Source organism: Anomalospiza imberbis, chromosome 5, assembly GCF_031753505.1.
Source record: "Anomalospiza imberbis isolate Cuckoo-Finch-1a 21T00152 chromosome 5, ASM3175350v1, whole genome shotgun sequence".
NCBI lineage: Eukaryota > Metazoa > Chordata > Aves > Passeriformes > Viduidae > Anomalospiza > Anomalospiza imberbis.
This window is the reverse complement of record NC_089685.1, coordinates 43,391,361-43,418,634: the sequence shown is the minus strand read 5'-3', so window position 1 is coordinate 43,418,634 and position 27,274 is coordinate 43,391,361. Positions and strand designations below refer to the sequence as shown.

Here is a 27,274-nt window from a genome sequence, read left to right as displayed (position 1 = left end):
TGGTTTACATAAAATATAAGGATTCACTGGGCTAGTTCTTACTTAAGTTGATTTACTCCACCAAGATACAATAGAAGGGAGTAGTGATTCTTCTGAGATTTTATATATTTGGCAGGAAAAAAATCACTTTAGGTAAGCAAGTGAGAACTGTGCCAAGCTAGCTTCCCTGCAGACTTAAAATATTATCTTTTTAATGATTTAGCTGTTATGAAAATGCCAGCATTAGTCTTAAAATACTTTTAAGTGCCAAAAAATATGCAAAAGGCTTGCCAAATCATACATGCACTCTCTTCTGGTAAACACTGAACAGGAAGAACTTTGAAAAATGGAACACTTTGCTACATAAAGAAGCTTTTATGAAATAAGTCTTTTTCCTTAGAGCCAGATTGTCACCTGGCTGTTGTCAGCTGTACTGTGAATAGAATACACATACATGCTCGCTATAATAGGAGTTGCATTCGCCATCCTCAGGGCGCGCTAATTTTCAGGTGAATCTAGACCACTGCTACAGCTGCCAACAATTTCTTTTTCCTTTGGTTTATTGTTGTTGAAAAACAGGTATAAACCGTATGCAATTGCACTATTACTGTCTGCCAGTCCAGCTTTATAATCTTGGTTTTTATCAAAAAGTATAGTTAGCACTGCTTTGATGTCTGGTAAAAGTGACTGTGCCAGTAAAGATGGGAATTAGTATCAAATGCTTATGAATGGGGATGAATAATAGTCTCCATTTAATTGGAAGGGGGGAATCAATTAAATGGACTTATATTCATTTGAATGTAGACATCTGAGCATGTTTATTTTTTGTATATTTAGAGAACTGCCTATATTTTGTTGGTTTTTTGTGTTCAGTGAATTGTGATTGGTTTGGATTTGCTTAAAATTGAACTTTTAGCAAAATAGAAAAAGTACTACTTTACATAACTGCTTAGCATATATTATTGAGCTTCTGTGATAAAGTTATATTGACAATATTCAACTTAATTCCAAGTATCTGAAGAAGATATTTTTAAACTAATACAAAATTATTTTATCTTTATCATAGAGACAATCTAAAATATGAAGGATTTGTCCAAATTCCATGGAATAAGTAAATAGAAATTAAGATCATTGTTAGATGTTTCAGATTTTCTGTGAGATTATGTAATTTTAAATTTGAGGTTAAACTCCTAAGGCCATAAATCTTTGTTAATTGTATCTCCTGTTGTTTAGTTTTAAAGTCATAAATATTCCTCCCATGAATGGTGCATTTCACAATTGAGTCCTTAGTATTTTCTCCTCCTTAGTTATAAATTTGTTGCCATAACACTTTTTAAATTAAAGTTTTGATTTAATTCTGGTGGTAGACTACTTATATTGCAAGTGGATGTAGTTTGGAGAGACTATATGACTTACTAGGCTTGTTCAGTAATAAAGTTATGACTTCCAGTGATTGCAATGAAATCCTGATTTATGTGCAAAGAAAATTAGAAGTGTGGCCCCATGAAGATTGTAATAGTATGGGGTTCTTTGTTGATCCTTATTCAGTTTTCTGAATAAAAAGGGGTAAGATATGTTTAGGTTTTGAGGAGTTTGGCTTTTTACAAAATAGGACTTCACTTATTCAAAGCTGTGAAAATACCCAAGTCGTTTTGGAGGTCTACCTGCGGTTAAGATGTTATCACTCCCAGAGCAGCAGCAAGCCTGTAATAAATACCAGCTGCTCCAGTGTCCTAGTTTAATGTACAGAGGAAACTGGACCATGAACTGAGTTGCCAAGAGATGGACACATGTTCTGTTTGGCTAAATCTGTGCAGTATGTTTTCCAGCAATGGGCTGAGGGAAAGAGTTTATAGTGGCCTTACATCAAAACCATGCAGCTCTTTGTGGCAGAACCTACTTGTTGGAAGCCAGGTCAATAATAAAAGGGTAGCTGTATTATTATCAGGTGCATCAAAAATGGAAGAATAGAATGTCATTAACACAATCTTCTTTCCTAATCTGACAAAAGTCTTCTTGGCTAGACTTGGCACTCAAGTCTCATAGAAAATATTATTTATTTATTACTGACTATTTGATCCTGTCTATTTCTGGTATGACTCTACATAAATCTAGTAGAAGAGTTTGAATGACAATGCGCATCTTTTTTGACTGTAGAAAAATGCAATTTGTGGCAGAAACACTGGGGGCTTGACCAAGCTATGTTTTATGAGGGAATGTGCTAAGTAGCAGTGGAAGTTATTTTGTGTACCTGTGAGTTGAAGAAATACTTTAGATAATTACTAAAGGTAATTCCACATTAACAGTAAACACTTACTAAATTTTGCTCTTTTATCTGGTTGAATTTCAAAGGTAAATGGAAAAAGTGATTACTGCAAAGGTGTGGTGGCAGAGAAGGCAATAAAAAACCCTGAGTGCTCCTATCCACTGTTTCCATCTCAAGACTTAATTCCAAAATGCTGGTTCTTGACCCTTATACATTTAGTCAGGCTTAACATTTCTTGTTGGAAGCTACATTTAAAAAAGAGTATATGATAAAATTATAGAATCATTTAGGTTGAAAAATACTCCAAAATGCTGTTAGATATGTAAAACAGCATGGGTGGACCAGATTTATAATAGGTAACACAAAAAATTTTAATCATAGTTAGTCATTATCATCTTTATGACCCATTACAAGACTCTTAAGATTGATTATGGGCTACTTGAAAACATCCAGATATGCAAGCTGATCATTGCTCTGTTTCTACGGGAATATTTGATGACTGAGTGCGTTACTGGCTTTGGAGCCAAATTACAGTGGGGCCTGGTATTATCACTTATATTTCAGTGCTTTTGTTTCAGACTGTGGTTTGGCTACTTTTACTAAATATATGCAGCAGAGCTGTTTGCAATTTAAGAGTTGAACATCCTGGTGTTAAGAGGCCAGCAGAAGGTAGCATTTAAGCTGTGCCTGAGAGCTCTGCTGAGGTCAAAGGCACAGATGTGTGCCTGGTTTGTTTTTGCTCACAGAAAATCGTGCAAGGACAGTCTTTGGGCAAATGGAAGATTTGCATATAAATGTACATGTTGGTAGCAGTAGGAAATCACTGTGATGGCTCTGGATTTTAGCCTAGTGATTTCCATATGCTTTGTGTTCTATTGCTCAAGTTCTGAGCAGGTGAAACATGTTTTCTGTGTATAGCCACAATAAAATGGTATTGGTATGGGGGATGGATTCAAACATGAATATGTTATTAGAGCTAGCCAGCTTCAACTTCCCCCTAAAAAAAAAATATACTGAAGAATTGTGTTTATCTTGACAGATTGTATCCAGTAAACTTTCCAGGACCTGTGAGATAGAATCTGGACTTGAGAAAGATCGTCAGAATGGTTGGATGGTTGGAGCATTGAGACCCAGTAAGCTGCAAATTAGGAAAAGCCAAGTAGGGAACTTCTAGTTGTTACTCTGACAAGTGCTCTGAGTGACTGCTTTTCGTTATTGCACAATCCACATGAATTATTTAAATATTTAAATTTATTTAAAGTATTTAAATTGTATATTTTGATAACTCTCTATTGAAACTTGTTACTTTTTGTAAATATTTTTCCTCTCATACAGCTAGTATGAGAGTAGTCCACTATTTGTGTGTAGGTAGTCTTGAGAAGCATTTACCAATGATATAGTTTTTCTTAATAGTAATTTCAACCTCCTTAAATTTTAGGAAGGTATAAGAAAAAAATGCACTTACACAAAAAATACGGTTACACAGAATAAAATCAAGTTTCCCTCCTGCAGTTTCCCCAAAGTTAGTATATCAGGCTTTAGTTACTACTTTATAACTATTGTTTGTTTCCAGTAGAAGCTGAGTAAATGGTTACTGAACTTTGTCCTGAGAAACAATAAATGTGGACAATTTCAAATCAAAGACTGGGGGTGTTTGATTCTGTAATTCAACTTGTCATTGAGCTGTGTGTTAACAGCTTCACATCTTTCAGTGTAATGAAGTTCAGATTTTACTATTGTATAGGTAACAAATGTTAAAATATTGATGGCAGTGGTATTTACTGTAAGTATGCTGTAAATTAATACCTTTTCTATTGTTACTGCTTGTGAAGCTGAACCACAGTAAGAGTTGATCTGTGCATTGTTTTATTAAAGTTCCCTATTTCCTGGGTTTGGGATGAAATCCAGCTGTTTTGGATTCCTCCATAGAATAAAAATGTTTTCTATTTTGGTAATAAGTGCTTCTCAGGAAGAAGAGAAAAGTTTTCTTATCATTTTAGGATTTCTCTAGTCTGCCTGATGCTAGTATTGATAGACAATGCCTCTTCAGGTTATAACCTTGTCAGAAGTCTGCTTTTTAAAAATATTCTACCATTGTGAATTGCTTCATTTGTTGTCCTATTAAATTAAATAACTACCTCAACAAATTCCATCCTTCCACCATGCTTGTGCAAGCATTGTAAGTTTACTTCACTGACTATATTACATAGAACTGTTCATGTAATCTTAGTTGACTTACATTGTGACATTGTAGCTCTATTGTTATCATAAGATTTCCTAAAATATTGTTTTCAGCTTTATCTCAAAGTTCCCTAACTTATGTGACTGTGCATATGAGTTTTCAGGGATGCTGAAGAGTTCATCTCATTCTCAGCAGGTCCAGTGGAGTGTAGAGGGCTTATAACATTTTAGCAGTGTTATGCATATTTAGAATTAAAAATTGATTTTATAAAGCTTCATTTTCCATTTAACATAAATTTTAATATTACTTTTTCTTGGATAAAGTAGTAATAAATTAGTAAAATTTCTGATTAAATTAAAAATTATTCTTCTGCATGAGTAGTTAATATTTTCACTGTGGACAAAGGGTAGGTGAAAAAATGAAAAATTTCTTAAAAGACAGTATATCTTCATAAGTTACATGCATATAAATTAAAACTCTGGGAAAAGGGTTTATGGTGCACCTAATGCTAACTTTAGTTGCCAGTTTTAACATTTCTCACAGGATGGAAAAGGGTGAACTTTCTTATGATTTTTATACTATTTCCTGAACCTTACTGTTACTATTTTTAAGAGTTTACATAAGGCATCTTTATATAGGAAAGAAAATTCTGGCAATAACAATGCAGTACTGGAAGTATAAAAGATGTCACAAATAACCTTTTCTTTTTTCTCCTAATGACAATTATAGACCTGATTTATGTGGTTCAGTGTTTGTCACTCTTTCCTTCTGCCTGAATAACGAACACTAATCCTAGGGAAAGACCAAAGATCCCATGGATTGCTAGTATTAGCAGGAAGCTTGTAAGAATGATCCACCAAGGACAGTGCTTTACTACTGATCTTGTCAATTTGAGTTTTAAAGGAAATGAAGATATTGTGGTTTAAATTAAGTTTAAAATAGGTATTAGAATTTGACTGAGGACAAATCTAGTTTAGATTGGTTAGAAGGCATAGGCTTCACAAGTCATATCCTGATTATGGAAATGCTAAAAGGTCAGTTGTATTTGCAACTGCAAATTTGTTGCTATTCAAAGCGATGACATGTCTTTTGAAATCATCTGTTAGACTCAAGATACTTGCCTTGAAATGTGGCTGAAATCAGATTTTGCAATTGAGTACTTGGACTTTTTGCAAATGGGTACTGGTTTTCCCCTGATAGTAGGACCAAAAGTGCAGATCATTTCTAGACATGCATTGTAAGTGGCACCAAACAAAGTCCACTAAAATAAATAAAAACTGAACACATAAATTAAAATTCTGTAATATAAATGGTGAGCATGTGCTTTTGAGCTTTTATCTCTTTCCTTTTCTGATTTTCTCTGATTACCTTAAAGATTTTTCCTTTTATCTTTTCTTTTACCTTGGGAAGTGTTACCCTCTTTGTATCAGTTTTATGTAGTATTTCTATCTAGACTGCTGCCAGATGGACTTTGTCAAAGGTCTGTAAAGTCTTTTGGGCCTTTCATGTATGTGAAAGGGTCCTGAATAGATCCAGTTGTGGAATTGGTATTATGCTGGGTAAGAATGTTGTGAGTTTGATGTAATGTTGCCCTAGTATTAGAGATCATAAAACTATTTCATTCTAGACCTTGGAAAATTAGAAACAATTACATATTAATTGTTTTGTGTTGACTCCAGTGGCACGCTTTCCTCGTTCAGTAACACTGGAGCAGTCCCTTTTAACTACAAAGTAATGTCTGCCAATCAATTTGTCCCCAGTTAAACTCAATATACAGGCCTCTTATATAATAAAGTCTAAATAACAAAGAATGAACATGTAGTACAAGTACTTTGTTATACAAATTTAAAATTGATGCTGGCACTACCCATTCTCAACAGTTTTTAAATACTGTGTGTGTGCATTACACAGAAATGGTAGCTTATTTTAAGGTAAGATTGGTTCTTTCACTGTTTTTCCTGTTACAATGATTTAGGTTCATTCAGAGAAACTGCTTCAGTACATTAATTTCTAAAGGTACTGTAAAATTTGTGCTTATGTTAAGGATTGTAAACTTCTACAGATGCAACCATAACTTTTCTGTCTTGGCAGATATTTGAAGAGATCTTTCATGTCTGTAGGTGTCAAGCATTTACCACATTATGAACTTCAGCTTGATGTACAGTGTATTAGCTCATTGCCTTTCTTGGTGAATAGAATTTAAATACTAAATCCAATATTAAATGTAAAATAATATAAAGAAACTATACTTTAATATATTTTCCTTTTGAGTAATACTTTATTAATCCAGCTACTTAAATAATGTTATTTCATCATAAGAACTCTGGAGCACCTGTTGAATGTGGTATAATAGAAGCTCTAACAGGATGTTCTTTCATGCTTGACTTCTCATGTGAGCCTTTGGATGGCTCTACTTCATCGGCTGCTAACTAATGCATACTCCACTTCATATTTTCTTTCTGCAGCCACAAGAAAAACTTCTTAGCACACTGACCTTCATTATTCTTACTTAGTAACATCCACATCTAACCTAACTTGAAACACAGCTTTGTGAATAATATATTTGTGCTGTAAAAGTGGAAGAGTACTAGAGGAAGAATAGGGTGTGATTGAGTGAGTGTGTGGAAAATAATGTGCTCAGAAACATGTAAGGCAATGTGTGGAGCCAACCTGAGAGAAGGTATAGAGGGTTGTGCCAGGGAATGGGTGACTCTTCCTGGGTATGCTGAAGGGGCAATGAATTTTTATTAAGGGCAGAGAGAGACATAGCTGAATGCTTGCTTTTAAAGAATTCTGTGTTTCCCAGTTCCCTTTCTGCTCTTCCTTTCTTCCCTTTATGCCTGCCTATTTCTACAGTGATAAGGTTATCTTGGCAGCAAGGAAGCTGTGTGAGCCATAACCATTGCTAGTAGAAGGGCAGTTATGCTATGTGGAAGGGCTGGTCTGCTCAAAGATTGCTTCACCTTTTATTGTAGTTGACTGTAATCCAACAGACAGCAGTAATAACAACAACAAAACCACAAAAACAAAGGACCTAAACTAAAAGCCAGGAAGCTGCTAATTGATTTATATTTCTAGTATTTCATTTGCATTTTGTTTACATTTCACTTATTTTGATGCTTCCATCGCTCTTCAGTTTCAAACAGCTTCACTGAATAGCCTGAATGACCTTGTAAAAGATGTACACATTTTTTTCCTTCATACAGATTCTAAGTCTTGAAACATATTCAACGACTCTCTTGAAATATAATATTGTGTGTCAGTTATTCCACTGTAGAAAAACATATAGGATGGTATAGGATTGTCTATGAAAACACCTTTCCTGGGATGGATGATCAGAGTTAATGGTCTCCATTGCCCTCTAGGAGATCTTCCAAGAACTTTAGTGGATGCTGTAAAGATGTTGCAGAGGACGGGAGGCTGAATTCTGGACAGAAAATGGCAGAAGTGATCAAATGGTTATTCTCTTTCTCCTGTGCCTCATTTTGGTCAGCTGTATACCTTAGTATAAGTCTGTTGTGTTAATTCTCCCCACTAAGAATTTTAGCCAAGCTGATTATTGATTGTGTGTGCAGTCCAGAGATACAGTCTCTGGCCTCATCTCCTATTGTATAGTCGTGGTGACTTCTTAAAATTTGGTAACAATGCTGTACTTACTCTTTATTGGTGCTGGATAAAATATTTATTTGATAGTGTGTGCTAATTATATTTGTGCTAGTATGTGGAGTAGTATTTTCAGTATGCATTTTTAAGGGAGTAGAAGAATCCTAAGAGAGATTAAATGGATGTAGGTAGAAATACTGTTTATTTTGTGTCTTGTCACACACAAAAGCCTTCAATATTTGGTAATTCTTTTCTCCTCCTCATCTCCTACTAAAAATATGTATCAGTCCTGTATTTTTCTGTATTTTTCATTGTCATAATTGAAAACCATACTATTCAAATTATCTCTATATCTGTATTTCTGAAAAATTTTTAGTTAGTAAGTTAAATGTGGATGTCTTATAAAAGTTCAAGCAAAATTAAATTTTACATTCTCAACATTCTCACATCTATCTCTGATGCTATGCTTTACTATATGGATATAGAAGTACAAACTTGGGATAACTGAAAACAAGTCTGGGCATTTGATGTACAAATAATGGATTTCCTGTAATTAAAAAAAAATCCCACATGGGCAGACAGTTCTAGAACTTGTCACATTAAGGCTTCTTACAACATCCTTTGAAGGATTTTCTTTTTTACAAGTGCTTCTGGAAACAACGCGATCACTTGCTTATCTAGTAGCATTATTTCTATGGCTTTAATGGTAATCTTGTGCAGAAATGAGCATCAAAATGACTTAAGTAGATAATTTAAGTAATAACTTAAATGACTCATCAAGAGTCACTTAACTAGACTTACATTAGCTACGATGCTGATTTTATGAACACGGAATATTTTCAAACAGTAATCCAGACCAGACTCATCTCTGTAAATACTAGAGAATTATTTTGCAAGGATAAAGTAAAGCTAGTAATTCTTACTTTGTTTTGAAATAGTATACAAAAGTTTTAAACTTTCCTTTAATAAGTCTCCCTCTTCCAGCAGTGTAAACATCTCAAATTGCCCTCTTTGTGAAACTGAAATAGTTGCAAATTAGCTTGTGGGGTTTTGTTTTGGTTTGGTTTTTTTTTTTTTTTTTTGCTTTTGCTCCTTGGCTCTTTTCAAGAACAAAATGGTTGTTGTTTGAGAACATGTAAGCCGTGAGTTCTGGACTGATCTGAAAGTAAAGTGGAACAATAGAAAGAATTTCTGAAAACTAAAACAAGAAGAATGAGCATTAAGAAAAAGAATGGAACTAAAAGGGAAAGGCAGGTATGAAAAAAGGCTAAGGCAGATATGAATGGCAAAAAAAAAAAAAAGATTTTATGGTGCATACTACTTGCAGTTAATAAAAATGGTACCTAATTTGTGGATTAAGGGTTTTGGTTTTGCATCAGTGAAAGCACTTTGCTGCTGCTACCAGCTACCATTTTGGGAACCTCATTGCATACAGTATTTCTGATATTTCCTCATTAACCAAGAGGCAACATTTTCTTCCCAAAATGTGATGACTAAACAGGAGAACAACTCTGAAAATGTGCTTAGCTTTAATGTTTTTACTGTCTGAGACTTTTTTTACATAGAAGTAATTGGTAAGATTGCAGTTAGGAAATATAAATATCTCCAGAAGGGAAATAAGTTTATTCAAGGCATCTTATGAAAACAGGCTTAAAATCACATTGTCTTCAGGAGGAACACAAAACAGTTAGTTACTTAGATGACACTTCTATCACCTGATAGGTTATTCACTGGTTAGAAAGGACTGCTTGCTCACCTGCAAGCCGGTCATATCAGTTTACATGTCTAATGATATCAATATGTTGGTACAAAATTTCTTATGGATGAAGAAAATGAATCTAGTATTTCTCTGTATTGTTTTTTCAGACAATTGTTGGTCACTGTTCTCATGTGCTAACAGTGTACCAAATCGTTGTAAGCCAATGGCAAGGACTACTGACCTAGGCATTCCTGTGTTCAGGAATTTTCAAACTTAAAGCATCACTTTCAAGGCACAACAGCCTTGAAAGCTTACAACAGCCTGCCAGAGATCAGAACATGTAATTAAAGTGCAGCTCCTAGAGTATCAGTCTTCATATTTTTTTCCATAACTAGTTTGTAGAAGCCTCTTCGGGAATGGGGGAGGTTTGATTTCACTTGTATCTTCTTGTAATCAGATATAGGCTATTCTAGATATAGAGTCAAAAAATGTCAGAATACCATTTAAAACCTAGCAGTCCTGCCTTGGAGTAGAGCAGTGGACCAAATGACATTTTAAGTCCTACTTTTTCAAGTCCTTGTTCTAGAAAGAAACATTTTTTCTCCTGATTTTTTTTTTCCCATTGGGAGCAGGATAGTCTGACCAGTAGCAATGTCTCCTTTATGCAAAAGGAGATAAACTGTCAGTCAGCTGTCTGCTGACAGCCTGTGATGACATGTGGCATGCAAAAATAAGTGATGTCTGTGGTGGTGTGCCCATGAACCATTTAAGACTTTAAGCATTAAATGTAACATAAATAATGACTATCATTTTACCCATTTATCTCTTCATCCATAGCAAGAAGAATTCCTACCCCTGATCAGGGTTTCTTAGGATAAAACCTGTTTTTGGAATACATTTCTGTTAATATGCTGGAGAACAAGACTCAGCATGTGCTAGCATTCTCAGTTTTCTTTGACATTCATGATTTCCAGCACAGCTCCTTTTTTTTTTAATGAATGTCAGATCTTTGTAATGCCAACAACAATGTCCCATTGCCAGAAAAAAAACCAAAAAACAAACAAACAAAAAAAAACACCCAAAAAAAGCAAGCAAACAACCAAAAAAACCCCAAAACAAACAAAAAAAAAACCCCAACCAACCAACCAAACCAAAAACAAAAACTCAAGACCCAGGAGGCAGTAAATGGAATTGATTTTTTAAAAGCTCTTTTTACTCTTAAAGTACCTGAGGAACATGCAGGTTTTCAGAACAAGATGTGTTTACTTTGGCAATAGCTGCCATATGTAATTTTACTTTTTTTTCTTCAATCATCTCTCATAAGGGGGAAAGAACAATAACAGAACATAACTCTAAAGAGAGTCACCCTTTAAATACACATTTCCTTGTGGTATTATAGACTGTTGCAATGAAACTGCTTGACAGCCAGGATAACTGTGCCCAAATACATTTTACATGTAAATTAGCTGTTAAATATAATAGAATTGTATAGTCTTAAATCTAATTTTCAGAGATGTGTGAAAGTGAGAGGTGATTAAGAATTTCCTTAATATTTGACTATGCTGTTAAGAGTTTCTGAGAGAGGTATGTTAATATAGTGGTAGCCAGCCACTGCTGTCACTTACTGTTAAAAGTCATACATAATGATATGCTTCCTGATGTGTCTTTTTGTGCTGCCTGTGTGGTTATCTCCTTGCAAAATAGACATGAATCATGCCTAAGACATGCATGTATTTTCCTTCCTTTCTCCTGGAAAGGTATTGAAGCAGCAACAGGGTAGTGTAAAAGTTTTTCACTGCTGTTGGAGGGCAACACCAGTAAAGCTGAGACTGACAAAGGCATTTTGGAGCCTGATTCCCATTGAAATCAATAGGAATTGGGTGATTAAAGGCACTGCATATGTGGATATGGCTTCTGGCTAGGCTGCAGAACAATGTTACTGGGAGGAACCACGGATGGGATGGGATCAAACAGCATGCTTTGAGTTCCATTTCCTTTTTCATGTTGGTCCCACCCATTGTTTGAACAGTGCTAGTCAGCCCTCTGGCCATGAGCCGTGATGAGTTTGCTGACAGCTTCTTCTTTGTGACAGTCAAGTTGAGCTTTCCATTGACAGTAACCCACAGAAAAGACTCCTTAGTTTTTGTGTGTCATCTTTTTTTAAATTCTGTATCAGCCACAGATGTGTTAGTGCATGATACATATTGTTTCTCATTTTTTGCATTTTGCAATTGAATTTTAGAAAGCTGCTTCTTTCTTGGTTTATTTTATGTTTCTGTACAATTAAATCGAAATGTCCCCCTCTATTAAAAAAAAAAAAAAAAAGTGTTTTAATCCAGAATTTGTGTGGTGGCATGTTTCCTAGCTACCATTGTTGTAAAGGTGAGGTAACAGCAGTGACTTTGGATTTTCCTCTATGGAATTTCTGTCCCATCTTCTGGATGCCTTTAGTTCACATCCTCTGAAATGAAATGTAAAACATGCTCAGTATTTATATCTACTGTCACTACATTATGCAAACACAGCCATCAATGTCTTCTGAGCTGCAGTCTGCCTTGAAGAGTTTCTTGTGGAGCTGCCCACACAAGAGGTTCTGCAGATGGAAGTTGTTGCAGAAGCTCCTGGCAATTGAATCCTGAGCTGGAAACTGAAGATAGAATTTACTCACTGGCAGACATAAATCAAAGCCCTCAAGAAGAATCTGAATATATTTGAAACAAATTTGTATTATACCTGATGAGAATATATGAAAGGTGATATGGAGGCAGTAACATTTCCAATGGTGCTCAGGGTTAAGTGATAGGCTGGTGGCTGTGCTATTTCATAGCTTCATCCCTCTCTATCTGCAACATGGCCTCTTGATTATTGCTTATAAAAGCATTAGTAGAGAATAAAAATCCCAGAAATTCTGAGGCATTTATAAATTTTAGCATTTTGTTAATCTTAATTCTTTCCTGGATGCTTGGATCACCAGAGTATTTTTTTCAAAACAGTTTCTCAGTGTGTCTGCAAGCCTGTGAAATATAGTTGACCTTTAATATATACCTATACTGCAAAGTAGAGTTTCATGTTGCTATACTGTACTATATTGCTTTTGAAAAAAGTATAAAGGGAAAATTATTAGTCTTGGCAGGCTAATAGGAGTTTCTCACAGCTTAACTTCCTCCCCTTAAATTTTAGTATAATCTGAGTTCATAAGAGCATTAAATTAGGCAATCGAAATGTGGTATAGTGAATATCTAGCTTCATTTTGAAATAGCAGACTACAGGATGTTTTGGAAGTTTGGCACAGTTTGCACTGAGATGTAATTCCTGGGATGCTTCTCAGCTTTTTCATGGCACGTTACTGTATTGCAATGTTTTTCCAGTTGTGATCCATAGCTTCTAATAAAACCTAGCCTACTAAGAAAAATTTAGTGTCTCAAATAGTTCTGAAGTCAAACATCCAATTTTGTTGTCTATTTGAGTTCAGAGCTCTAATGATAACTCCCTGTATCTACATTGCAGTTACAGGTGGGATAGCAGCGCTCACATATTGATCTAGCTAACCTAGACAACAACACTGAAAATACAAAAGTGTTGGATTTGGCTCCAGCTGTACAAATCTGCACCGTATACTGGTATTGTGTGGTAGCTGAAGCCTTTGCAGTGCTACTTTGGTTACAGCTATTGAGTTTTGGTGTAAGTCGATTTCAGTTCTACCTTTGACTGCAACTTACCAGCAGCCTGAAACTCATTCTGAAGAAAGAAGAATTCTAATACTAATGAAAAGCTTTAATTTGAAGAAACACAACAGCCAAAATGAAAGAGGTGATGCTACATATTACGACTACTTGTTTGAACTCACACCTGCCTTCTTGACAGGGAAGCACTAATGTTGCAGCACTAGCAGCCAGCCCACATCTGTCTGGCTTTTGCACCCAGCTCGACTCAGAAACTGTGTTTATGTGCAGTTCATATAGACCATCCAACTACTTTGTGTTTTTCTTCTCCAGACTGAATCAGTTCCAGCATGCTTTGCCACACCAGATTATTGTCATTATGGCACTTATTACTGTCATGAATGCCATATATATGAATCCAGGGGCTCATGTGATCTAGAAAAAATTCACGTGCATGTGACATTTGTTTGCTTCTCAAAGGTTTTGACTCACTGGAGGTTCACATTTTTGAACTTTTCTTTAGAAACATGAGCTCGATTATAAATCCCTTTTAAAAAGGCCAATGCCCTCATGCCTCCAAGAACAAGGTAAGATTCTGTGTTTGAATCCCCTCGGCTGAGTAGCTGCTTGCTTCCTCCCTTAGTGTGCCATGCTCCGGACAGCAAGGCTCAGGCCGTGGCTTGAGGTCAGCGGGCCTGAGATGGGAAAGGCTCAGCTAAGCCAAGCTCTCGGTGTGCAGTGAGCTGGAACGCCTGGCACGTGGCTAACATCACTGGTGAGAGCTAAAGCATCAATGATTTTCGAGTGCCAGAGCTTTGAAAGCAGATTTATATTTCTATTTATAAATACAAATGTTACTCCGGGCCGAGCCAGCTGAGGTAACACGTTTCTGGGCCGCAGTAGGCCTCTGTGCTCTCTCCTCAGTCTGTGGTGGACAAAGTATCGCGAGTGTGTTCCCTGGTGAAGGGAGCTGAGCTGCTGGGAGTTGCATCGCTTTTTTTTGTTGACTTACACAGCCAATTACTCTAGGTCAGCTGAGGTATGATACTTGATTAGCGTCCAGCAATTCATTTGAACCTTTAATCCTTTAGACACCCAAAGATCTCTGTGGATGTGGCACTAATGATGTAGAGGCAAGTTATCTGAAAGTGCTTTTATCTAGCAGTTGACCAGGGAAGACTGTTAAGCCTGCGTTGGAATGAGAGGGGAGCAGCTGGCAGGGCATTTTTCCACACTGCTTTGGAACTTGCACTTTCCCCAATACCAAAATAGTTCTGGGACATGCTGCAGTGGCCCACTTGTTTTTCTTAGCAGTAAGGGGTTGGGAGGATTCTGGGGGAAGATTGTAAATATATCTTTTCAGCTGTTGGGCTATGTTTATTATCCAGTAAAAGGGAGCTACAGCAGCTTTAGTATATCTTTATAACTGACGCTCTAAAAATATAACCTCAACCAAAGGGTAAGCATCTCTTTCTTTGGAGTAACTGTATTCAGATGGAATACAATCAATACAATCATAGAATCATAATGAGAAAGGAGGCAAATCCATTTTGCTGAGAATCAGAAGAACATGTAGCAGTGTATATATATCGAGATACTCAGGATAACATTTGCTAATGAATTGAGGGTAAGTTCTCAGTGAACTGATATTTACTCTCTAATTTTAGCTACAGTAAGTTTACCTAATATTGGATTACCATTTGGTTCCTTTCTATGAACATGCACAATTACTCCAAGTAGAAGGTAGACTTGTGCTTACAAAAGACAGAAAATGGGATTTTTTTTCCCAGCCTACTTTAGTTCTGTAGACTTCATTATATTCAAAGAAAAAATATCACTTTCCACCATTCTTCACATCATATATTTGCTCCAAGAAATAGAAGATAGGAGGAATGGTAGTTGAAATGGGATTTGAAAAAAGGCCTTTGCATATTAATGACAATAGTGACATGATGAATGTCAGGACAGAAACAAAGTATTCTTGAAAACAATATAACTGCAAAGAGGACTAAAGAGCACCAAACAGCAGATTGCTCAGTATAAAAGGGTAATTTCTCACACTTTGTGTTATAACTCTTACCTCACTTCTCTTCAAAATTTTAGGGAGTGTGGGCAAAATAAAGTAGTATTACAATGCTGTCCTAACTCTGTAGAGAAGACCAGGAGCTGGTATCTCATGAACAAATATAACCCAAGCTTTGAGATGCCATGGGATCATATTTAATTTACATCATAAGTTATAAGTGGTCTCTACATTAGATTTTCCTCTTTTTCAATTACCTTCTACCTTCTAAAGTACTTCTAAATAGATTGCATCTCTTTGGAGTTATATTTGCTTTGCTAATGGCTATTTTTGTTCTATCAAATGGCCAGCTCTACTGCTTCAGTGTCTTCTCTAATTTAGAAACTTACTTGAATGTAAATTTCAAAGCCCTGAAGTCCCATTTTCATAAATGACTGATGACTCTCTAATTCTGCTACTCTTGAAAAGTTTAACCCACACCTTTTTTTTATTTTTTTTTTCAGAGAGAGAGAGAATGAGACACAGAGAACAAGTTTAAAACATCTTTTCATAGGCATGATTTAGAATGCAGGTTTCCTCTTTGTTTAAAAGAAGCCAAACTTACCTACTCTGGTGGTTTGGCATATGCCGGCCTGACTTGAATTAGATCCTCTCAGGGCTGAGATCATTTTGATTCTCAGGTCATCTTACAGGGGCTGCTGAAGATTTTCTGAGAAAAGCAGTCTGCTGCTTCAGACAATGTGCATGGGGGGAAATACAACTCTAATAAACAGACTGAAATTTATTAATGCCTGGAAGGAAGATCTTAATGAAATGGCTGCAGCGATCATGACCTAGGCCTATGATTGTGATGAGGATGCAGAAAGGAGCCTCCTGTCTGTAGAGTGGACTGTAAGCACAGTGCAAGTAAGCACCTGAGTCTTCTATTGTATTCATTTCTCCAATTTAGTTTGGTGAGATTAAATGAAGGATATATTATGTGCAGTTATGCACAAAGAGTGAGGAAATTGTTTACAACAGAACAGAGAGGAAGGCATTAGTATAATTTTTGAGGAATAATGTGTACTGTTCTACTGTTCTGTGTTCATAAAGGATGAATTAACACTGGAGCATGTGCCAGGAAAGGCTCTGAGGTTGATCACAGGAATGCACAGCATCTTGTAAGAGTCCATAAAAGCTAAATAAGCCTGCACCTCTATAAACCTGTGGGAGGAGAAAATATAGTTAGACTGAAAAACAATGTGGGGATAAGAATATGTGGCTAAAATAATTTACGGTAAGGTTTTTATAGTCACACAACCTTCAATTATGGGGTGTGAGAGTGGAAGTCTTCCCTTAGGACTGGTGGGTGTAAGAAAACAACATTTTGACATTGAGATGATAACAACCTGGAGGTTTAATTGATCCTTTTCAGTCCTGTTTCCATGTGCCTTTTATAAGAAAATATGGTAGCAAAAATGTTAGCAATATCTCTGTTTTAGAATTCACAGAATAGTTGAGGTTGGAAGGAACCTCTGGGGATCATCTAGTTCAATCCTTGCTCAAGCAGGGTCAGCTAGGGCAGGTTGCTTAGGGTTGCATCCAGCTATTTTTGAATATGTCAAAGAATTCAGTCTTCAGAACATCTCTTGGCAACCAGGTCCATGGTTTGATCACTCACACTCACTCACGCAGAGTAAAAAGAATGGGTTTGTGTCTACATGGAATTTTATGTGTTTTAATGTGCAGCCATTGCCTCTTACCCTGATGCTGGGCACTACCAGAGTCTGGTTCCCTCTTTTTTTTTTTACTCCTATGCAGTATTTATACACTTGGACAGGATCCACTTGAGCCTCTTCTTCTCTGGGCTGAACGCCCAAGGTCTTCCTCTGCAGAGCTGATTTCCAGTCAGCCTGGATAGAGCCTGGGATTATTAAAGCCCAGGTGCAGGAATTTGCACTTCCCTTTGTTGAACCTCATAGGGTTTTTCTCATTTCTCCTTCCTGTCAAGGTTTCTCTGGAAAGCAGTGTGCCTATGTGGTGTATTAGGCACTCTATCCAGTTGTGTGTTATTTGTGAACTTGCTGAGGATGCACTCTTGTCCCTTCACACAAGTCATTAATGAGAGTATTAGAAAGTACTGGCCCCAGTACTGATCCCTGGGTTGCACCACCAGTGTCTTGCCTGCAGCTGGACTTAATGCCACCCCCCCAGCTTGGCCATTCTTGTTTTCAATCCACCTCACTATCCACTGTCAGCTTGTCTGTGAGGATATTAAACAGAGACAGTGTCAAGGGCCTTTAAAGTTAAAATTGCTAGGAGTTTCAAGAAGTTGTCAGAAAATGGCTGTTAATAGCACTGAGACAAAGTAGAATAACATATGGAAATTATTGAGGGTAGGAGAGATGTGGCAACCAGAATAAAACTCTGTTAAGGATGGAAGTAAAGATGCTTATATTTTTCAGAGCAAGAACTGCTTCTCCAAGTTATCTAGTATACTTTGTACAACAGCTTGTATACCAGCAGCTGTTGACTTTTAAGTTTTTGATATAGAAAGGTACAGAATAGAATTAATGAATAAAATGATGTTTTATAGTTACAAGAAATTACTTTTAGCACACACCACTGTTACTGGTTAGTATTAGGCTATTTCTGACAGTTGAGTGTAGTGAAAAATAAAAAATCAGTGTCCTTTTCCCAGATATTCTTTGTATGCTGTCAATGCTGCCACCACAAAAGAATGTTCTGTGTGCCCAGTGGATAAAGCTGACTTTTGGAAACCGGATTCCTGGATATTTAAATTACAGGAAGAGGAACCACATGATGAGAGGGAATGATCATAGTGAAGTCAAAGGAACTGGACTGATATTGCAGAGTTATGTTTGATTCTGTAGGCAGTTCTAAAAGAGCCGTAGGTTCTGAGTGTCCTGTCCTCCTGTACATTAATTGTGATGTACCAATGACAGTAAAATCAGATTTCAAATTTTAGTGTTTAAGCATATATTTATGCCTGTATGAAAAAGTAATAGTGATAGTAATCTAAGATAACACCAAGCAAAGTCACACCTTAATTAAAGAGAATGTAATTATAATACAATAAGAATATTTAATCCTTTACTGTGAAAACTTTTGTGGATCACAGTTAGTAGATGATCCAAACTTTTGAAGTTTTATCAAAGTGTTTTATTCAAAAAGCAAAATAGACCTTGGCTTTTTAGAGAGCCGAGTGCTGCCAGTCTCAAATGCCATGCTACAAGGCATGAACAGGTGTTAACAATACTGTTCATCTTTCCATAGCAAAACTGAATAAGCACTGCTGTGTTCAGAATGTAATTTTAAAAAGGCTTTCTATATGATTTGAATAATATTTCAAGCTTACTTATATTTTGAGAAGATCAGCTTCTCAAATGTCTTTATAGTTTTTTTATTTAACATATGCAATTTCAGTGAACTTAACATAGATACTCATTTTAACACTAGAAAAAATTGTAGTAGTTCTCAGACACAGAAATTAGAAACAGGTTCTTCCAGCTGAAATACTTCATGCTGGAAGAAAACGCAGTCTCAGACACTCCTTCTGAAAAAAATGCAATTCTCACAAATCCAGTCAGGCGGTTCAGATGGTCAAATTATGTCATCCTGAGTTTGATGTCTTGAGGCCTAAACAGGCCTTTAGTTGACAACAGTTCAGATACATATTATGGCATTCTGTTCCTTGAAAAACTTAAAATAGGAGGGTAAGTCTGTGGAGACTAAGCAAGCTTGAAGTCTACATGCACACAATAGCACACAAAATATTAATTAAGCCAGCATTAACCCTTAGCCTGACTCAGTCACCAGAAGCCTAAGTGAGAAGTGATAATGTCAATGCTATCCTTCTAAATGCTTCTAATTAAGAATAAAAGCATTAAAAGAGGTAATTACCCAAATGATAAGCTTAGTTGTGATTATGAACATCCATAGAAAAAGAGCTGTCTACTCAATACAATGCTTAGGACTTAGAGATTCTGAATGTACTATTCAACAAGGAAACATCCACCAAGATTTTCCCAAGCAACTACAATGCTCTCACCCTCAGGCCAGAAAATGTGTTGAGAAATATTACATTAGTTACTGAAGGAATACCATTTAATCTCATCTTAACCTGCACCTACTTGATTTGGGCTCTAGTATTTCACAGGAAGTGGAGCTTTAAAGTAACATTAACCCCAAGAATTCTCCAAAATATGCTTCTTCCACCCAGCCTGTATTTCCTATTTGGACTTTATTGAGGCCATAATGGGAAAATTGTTTCCTGTAGCCAAAATAAAAGTTATAGGTTACTATACCACCTGTTTTAAAGCAATAAGTTCAATAAACAACAACAAAAACATTCTATAAATGAAAATAGCTGAATTTGTAGCTGAATTCATGTGTTACCCAGCTAACCTCTAGCTAGACGTGGCTAATGCATGACCTTAGCACTTATTATGAAAGCTGAAAACATGCCCTAGAAACAGTGGCTAGGGTGGTGATTTTCAGAACTGACCTGTTGGGGGGGCATAGGTAGAACTATAAAGTGCAAGTATTACAAAATTATCTATCTATAACAGTTATCTGAATATGTCTTTCAGAGTACTGGGGTTTAAAAAGGCTGTAGACCAGATTCTTTCTGGCATAGGTGGATGTCAGAAATACTTCCTGACAACAGTATTAAAGTGAGAAGAATAAGTAGGTGGGATGAATATCCATCTCTAACAAGCTAAACAAGAAAGAACTTGAATAGTGACATTTTTTCAGCCAGAACTACACCAAAGTTCAAAGATTTGAAGAGTCAGAGCTGGTCTATATTGTAATTACTTGGGTTGTATTTTTATCTGCTTCACATGACTATGTGGTAACTGCTTTTTAAAGGAAAATTATTTCAGTGGAGATGCAAGCCTTACTGTGTGTGCTTCTCTAACAGATCTTTAATAGATGGATATCTCAACTCATGTCAGGATTGGCCAATCCTATAACTGTGGGATTCAAAATAAAATTCTCTCTAACTTGTAAAATGAGGTGGTTAAAGAGGGTTGCTGAAAGGCTTTAGATAATAAGCATGATTCAATTTACATTTTAAGTATAATATTTGAAGAAACATAGCTGCTAATTGCTTTGGACCTTTGCAAGTGTTTGCCTAATAGTTTGAACAAACAGATATTGAATCATAGGAATATAAAACTTACTTTAAAATCCTAGTTTGTTACAGCTTGAAACTTGGAGAGAAACTAAAAGTCCGTTTTCTTCTGCTGAATTCTTTCAAAGAGCTAAGACCTGCAGAAGGCAATTGGTTTTTGGTACAGTTCCTTATGAAGTTTGAATTATCCCTTTGAAATAGAGAATAGATTTTCCAGGAGTTATGACTACAGAAAGTATATTGTTACCTTCAGAAATTTAATGTGTGTAAATGGTCTCTCTGGGCAGTTCGGTGATGGGCATCTCATACTTCCTCACCAAACACTGACTGTCTTGAAGGCAATCATGAGGTTCAGCCTGGTTTTTGACAAGATTTCTGCCCTAAGAAATCCATCTAATTTTTAGCCTCAGCCTATGCATTATGGAAATATAATCAGTTAGATTTTCTCCTAAAATGAGCAGAATTTCTTTTGCCACATTATGAATATGGATTCCTGAGACATCTTGCTGTCTTAGAGGTGTCAGACTGCAGTTTTTCTAAGTCAGCAGTTGTTTTCACGTATCTTTTTTCCACTTAGTGTTCTTGATCAGCTTGATTTAGTTACTGTTGGGATCTAAATCAGAGCAAACTTGGGAAGGTGAGAGCCTTCGTGGGTTTAGGATCCTGACCACAGAAATTTTAGTGAAGTTCATTGCAGTGGGAGTCATTCACTGTAACTCATTTGGACGGAATAATTTTTCTATTGAATATGTCTGCCTGGTATTAATCTTATAGGATACTAGTTCTTATTAATCTGTATTAATGCTAATTGTAAATGCTGTATAGTGTTCACGACAGAGACCATCTCGTTCATTTTGCTCATGGGATTTGCAAGGTCAGCTTTTCTATGACATTGTTACAATATCTCTGGAGGACATAATTTTTTTTTACATTTTTGCTTGCATTCTAGTATAGGCATAAGAAATGGCATCTATAATTGTGTAGCTGCTTATTTTTTCCTGTGTACTAGTTCCATTGCTACATTAGGCATTGGCTGTTCTGTTATTTCAACAGGTCCCATATTTTAGTCTATATATACTGTCACAGTATTTGAATGTTGTTATTGATGGGTTTGGGTCATCTGTTTACTCATCAGTCCTTCATCTGTACTGGATCTTCCTCATGCTCTGCTGAGGGAATGGAGATGATCTGTTAGAGTGTTGCCTTTGACTGAAAGTTTGCTTTGTCACTTTGTTTTTCAGTAGATGTCTTATTATGAAAATGTTAGAAAAGATGTGGCCAAAATTATTACATGTTGTTCTTCAATGTACTGTAATTTCTACAGGAAGGATTCCAAGGGTAACTGTAGCTTCCTTTTGCTAACTTGTCAGTTTGACAGCATTTATGTCTTCTCTCCCAGACCTTCTCATTAATGAAGTCCCTGTTAATCAACTAAAAAATTTAAACTGCTTTCAATTGTTTTTATTTTCTCCTGAAGATAAAAGAAGCTCAAGATATTTCTGATAGGTTAGATGTTGAACATTAAATGTTTTGGGAAAATGGCAAATCAGATGCCTTGTCTGAATCTTTTGTATGGTTATCACCAGATTATGGTTAGATTATTCTATTTCTTTTTCTTTGGATAGAGTTTCAAACCCTAGTAAGAAGTTGAATCAGTCTAAGTATGTCCCCACAAAGTTCCTTATTCATTGGATTAGTAAACAGGAATAAAAAGCTCTTTTTCAGAGAACTTTCAAATACTCTGCATCATCACCTTATTATCTGGCAAGGTAGTTTTATTGTTGGGACCACAACATTCAAATCCTAATGTGAACCATAAACAACAACTTACCATTTTTGTTAGTATGAGACATCTCTCCTTTTGATTTGTACTAGTGCACAGCATACAAAGGTACTTCAGGATCTTGTCTGCTGTGTCTGAGTATACAAGATGGAGTAGTAAGCCTGTTCTATATGTGGCAGCATATGAAACCTCACAGTGTTCTTAAGTGATTCCACATCTATGGTGTATCTACTTAGGCAGCTGCAGATATTTGCAGCCTTGTGTTTGCAAGGTTCAGTACAGATGACAGTGTAAATTGACATGTTGACTAGTGTAGACTAGTATTTACTAGTGACTAAAAACAGTCATGAAGATAACTAGTGTCACCTTGTTGGCTGCAAAATGTTAATCCATCCATTTAATACTGGAATCTGACAGAGAGTCTGAAAGACAGTGGCAATCCATAGCCTTTTCTGCATGAGGAGATCTAGCTGGCAAACAGTCTGTTGGCATAGTGCAACTAGCAAGTTCTTTTGGCAGAATGCATTTACATTTGGTTGCTTCTGTTGGCAATATATTTCTTCATGGCTTCAGATTGTATTGGCAAAATATACACAGCATGTAAGAGGATCTTGGTAACTGTGTCTGTAATGCTGTGCAGCATTCATCTTGAAGCCAAATGTGTTAACTATTCATTCTGCACTTGTTAGGGCATTGTTATTCCTGAATCTGGGGGCACATGAAAACAGCTGATTCTCTTGCAGGGAAAACATTGGTTAGTGCTAAAATTTTAAAGGTCATTCAAGAGTAGCCTCACTGCTTTGTGGATAGGCTGTGCGCCCAGCTAATTCAGTTGTCTGTGCAGATAAGATAGTTTCTTGTCCTTAGGACAACTGTATCATTGCTTGCTGTGAAGGGGATGAGATTTGTGGGCAGTCTGAGTGTCTGTGTGTAAACACAACTATATTAACATGTCATTATTTGGCAGGCAACTAGGTGAGACTACTTCTGAGTATTGAATAGTGATCGAGCACCCTTCAAGAACTGATGGAAGTGTGCATTAAAGCCATAGAAACTGCTTCCTCAAGGCTATATTTAATCTTCTCACCACTTTCTCATTCATTTAATAGAACCATATAATTACGTATGTTGGAAGGGGCCTCTGAAAGGACACCAAGTGCAACTGCTTGCACAGAGCAGGTTCAAAGGATGAGGTTGCTCAGGTCCCTACCCAATTAGGTCTCCTCTAACTCTTATAAAGACTGGACAAACACAATTCTTCCATCTGTGTGCATCATGTGCTTCATCTCCCAGTCGTCTTGGGTAGCCTTCCCTTGAATTCACTCCAGCACATCAGTGTCTTTCTTGTGATGAAAAGCTGCAAAGTGAACATCGTACTCAAAAGCCTTCTATAAAATAGTGAAGCTGTACTGAAAATTGCAGTGGTTTTGTATGTTGTAGGATGGACAAGACTTTGTTCTATAACAAAGTCTAATAAGAGGTCTGGTTTTCTATAGGTGAAATGGTTCTGATGGTGAAAGACACTTGTATACTACATAATTTCTGCAACTATTATGCCCTTTGTGGTCCTATTTGAGTGTAAAAAGAAGGTGTTTGTAGTAATTGTTGGAGTCAGAGACATGCCAGTTCCATCTGCTCTGAGTACCAGTTGTTTGAGGGAGCATAAAAGAGCATTGTGATGGCATGGCGTATCCAAACAGTGACTTTTTTATAACATGTGCAGATTTTAAAAAATCAAACAAAAAATAAAGCTGGATTTTCAGATATTAGACTGTTATCAAGCTTAGCTTACAGTATGAGCAATACTCACCTTGGCATCTATAGCTGCTTCGGAGTAGGAGGATTAATAGCAAATCTCCATCAATGTTCAATACTGCTATAAAAATGGAGTTAGGAAGATGATGTAGGTCTTCAACCAAAGATTATTTTTCATGCTGTGTTGTAGATTCTGGGTTGCTAGTATTATGCTTTTCTGATCAAGAATGCGGCTTAACATAATTAAAAAAAATAGCATATCTCCTTGCAGTTTTCAGTTTTTCAGGTTTTGTCCTAAGTTTCTGCAATGGGATGGAGTTTATGTAATCAGTGTAGGAAAAAAGAGTTTCTTTGATCTATTTCTTTCCTGTTTATCATGTAGAGTATTTACATGGTAAGGTGTACCCCTCAGATCCATACAGTCCATACAGTAGAATCTGATGGCTTAGAAATCCTGGAAGAGCTTTGAATGTCTATGATTCCATTGCACATCTAGTGAACATCATGAAGGCACTGTTGTTTTCTGATAGTCTGGAAATAGTGGAAATGGTAACAGCTATAACAGAAGGCCTCTGGGAGGAGTTTCTGTATGCCACAGGCTTTGTGGATGGGATTCATTTTACTAAACACAGACAATTCCTCCTCTGGACTTCATTTATTGTGTGTAGAGGGAAATAGACATTTATAGGGCTTGTTGTTTTCATTTTGCAGCACAATTTTTCTCATCCCTTTGCCACTGCCTAAAATAAAACAGATAAATGAGTTGTTAAATACCTGGTTTCTTCATAGATATTAATCGGAGCCTGAGCTGACTCTTTCGTCTCTAAAAATCAGTGGCATAGCTGACTAAAGTTGATTGTAATAGGTTTACTTTTATTGTAATAACAGCAGGCCAAAAGAGAACTTAGGTTGCTTGGGGGAATGGTTTTAACTTCCCCAGTTTTTTTCCCTTGTTCTCAGGGGAGTTGGAAGCAGAGCAGGAATGCATACAGATTTCTGCTGGCTGTTATTTTTTCTGGTTAAGAGTTCTTTGTTGTCTAATGATTGTTCTAGAATAAAGTGTCAAACTCATCCATGCTTAAAGTTTTCAGTGTTTCAACCTGTCTTCCTGCATTAAGTTTTTTGGGCTTCTTAGGAAAGTAGTCTTCACACAGTTAGATACAGTGGATATTTTTGGAGAAGATGCAACTGGCTGTTCATGTCTGTTTCCAGGATTTGAACAGCCACACTGTGCCCTGATTAGTTTCTGAAACACTGAATTTCACTTCTTGAAGACATCTTTTGTGGTTTTTTGTATTTCCTTTCAGTGGTCTCATTCAAAGAGTTGTGGTCAACTGCTCAATGTCCAAGTGAGACCAGTGATGTTCCTCAGGGATCATTATTTGGACTGCTGCTGTTTAACACCTTTCCAGGGACATAGACAATGCGATCCAGTGCAAGCTTGCTGGTGACACTGAGCTTTGTGGTGCAGCTGAAATGCTTGAGGGACGGGATGCCGTCCAGAGGGATCTGGACAGGCCTGAGGAGTGGGTCTATGTGCACCTTATAGAGTTCAGCAAGGGCAAGGTCCTACAGCTGGGTCATGATAATCTTAAGCACTATTTGTGATGGGTGGAGCATAGATTGAGAGCAGTTTTGGGATTTGGGGGTAAATTGTTTTGGAATGTTATTCTTAGAGTATCATTACCTTCTGTCCTGCTTCTATTCCTTTCTGCTACCAATGAGGTCTTCAAATAATAAAATAACTGAAAACCACCCTATATTTATTTTGAAATTATGTGACTTGATCATCTGTTGTTAGATAACTTCAGCAATTCAGAGAGGGAATTAAACACATCAGCTTAATTTGTGACTGAGCCTTATTGCAGCTGATTTTTAGGGTCTTTGAATCCAGTTCCAAGCAAAAGTCAGTGGGATTTAGGGCTGTGGCAGTAGGAGCAAGTTTGAAAACTTAATGGCTGAATATGGCAGTTTCTTCCCTGACACCTTACTGAGTTACTGTGGTGGTACAGAGGAGTCTACAGCAGATTGCATAACAGACCATGAAGAACTTGCTGTGTGTATCTGAGTATAAGCTCTCAGATTTGAGTTCCTGTGTATGGACAGTTAGCATCTAGTTTCTAGACTTAAACATTAGAACTGTATATTTAGACACTAATTACCATGTTTTCACTGTATGGGACTTGTCTAAGAGTTTGTCCTACCTTTGAGAACCAAGTAACCAGCACAAGTAGTCAACCTACTGATAAATCAGAACACTGAATTGTGGACATTTTTCTGTCCTCTTTTACTTGCTTTTCCTTCCAAGCTGCCTGTGAGCTTGCTGTTGAAAAAGTTCCTTTTAGTCTGTCCTTTAAAATTGATTTCAGTTTTACTTTTCAATGGTTTGTTTTTCAAGTTTGAGGTGTTACTATTCCAGTTGTAGAGTTGGTTATCACTTTTTAAGTCAGCTAAGACTTGACAAAAAATCAAGAAGCAAAGGAGCCTCAGAAGTTAAGTTTTTAAATTGATTGTGTATTTACAATTTTGTCATCTTTGTTTTCTTTTTCAGTTCCCAGCTTGAGCTAAAAAACTGACCACTGTATACTGATGTTAAATGTATCTGAAGATTGTTTGGAAACAAGAAATTCAGAGGACTGTGTAACAGCATCAGTGTAGCAGACCTCCTGTTTCAACCTATTGGTCAGTGGCTGCTTAATGCCATCACTTCCTGATGCTGAGGGTCTGATGTCATGTTCCAAGTGACTTATGCAGTCAGCAGTGCAGGCATGTTAGGAGAGCTGTAATTGGCAGTGGACAGAAAATATTAGTAAGTTGATCTTTTAGAGAAATAACTCTTCTATGTGGCTTTCATAGCCCTTAAAGTGAGTTGAAAAAACAATAAATATCCATCATTAGCACTACTTACAACCTTGCTTTTGCTAACTTTTGAGTTGCTGTTATTTTTGTTTTTCAGACTGAGGAAATGGGAGGGTGAATTTGGGAAGTGAAGTTGACAGGAAGCTGACACTGTGCTGATAAAGGAAAATAAGGTATGTTGTGCTGTCTTAAACCACAGATGTTTCTTCTTAAATATGTAGAGACTAAATTTGGACATTATCTGTTTCTGTAGCCATTCACTGTAGTTCGTGCCAGGCGGTTTGTATCCGTAGATGGATACTATTTTCAGCAGGAAATTAAGGAAG

General features: G+C 36.6%; 2 long non-coding RNA genes across 2 annotated transcripts; both read left to right on the top strand.

Moving 5' to 3' along the window:
* Positions 1-9,103: 9,103 nt before the first annotated feature.
* LOC137474091 (uncharacterized) lies at positions 9,104-12,394 on the top strand. The gene is made up of 2 exons (XR_010999141.1): positions 9,104-9,284; positions 12,255-12,394. It is a non-coding gene; the product is annotated as an uncharacterized lncRNA (long non-coding RNA).
* A 1,913-nt stretch (positions 12,395-14,307) lies between these two features.
* On the top strand, positions 14,308-26,811 carry LOC137474092 (uncharacterized). Its single transcript, XR_010999142.1, has 3 exons — positions 14,308-14,430; positions 23,831-23,923; positions 26,641-26,811. It is a non-coding gene; the product is annotated as an uncharacterized lncRNA (long non-coding RNA).
* Positions 26,812-27,274: the final 463 nt, after the last annotated feature.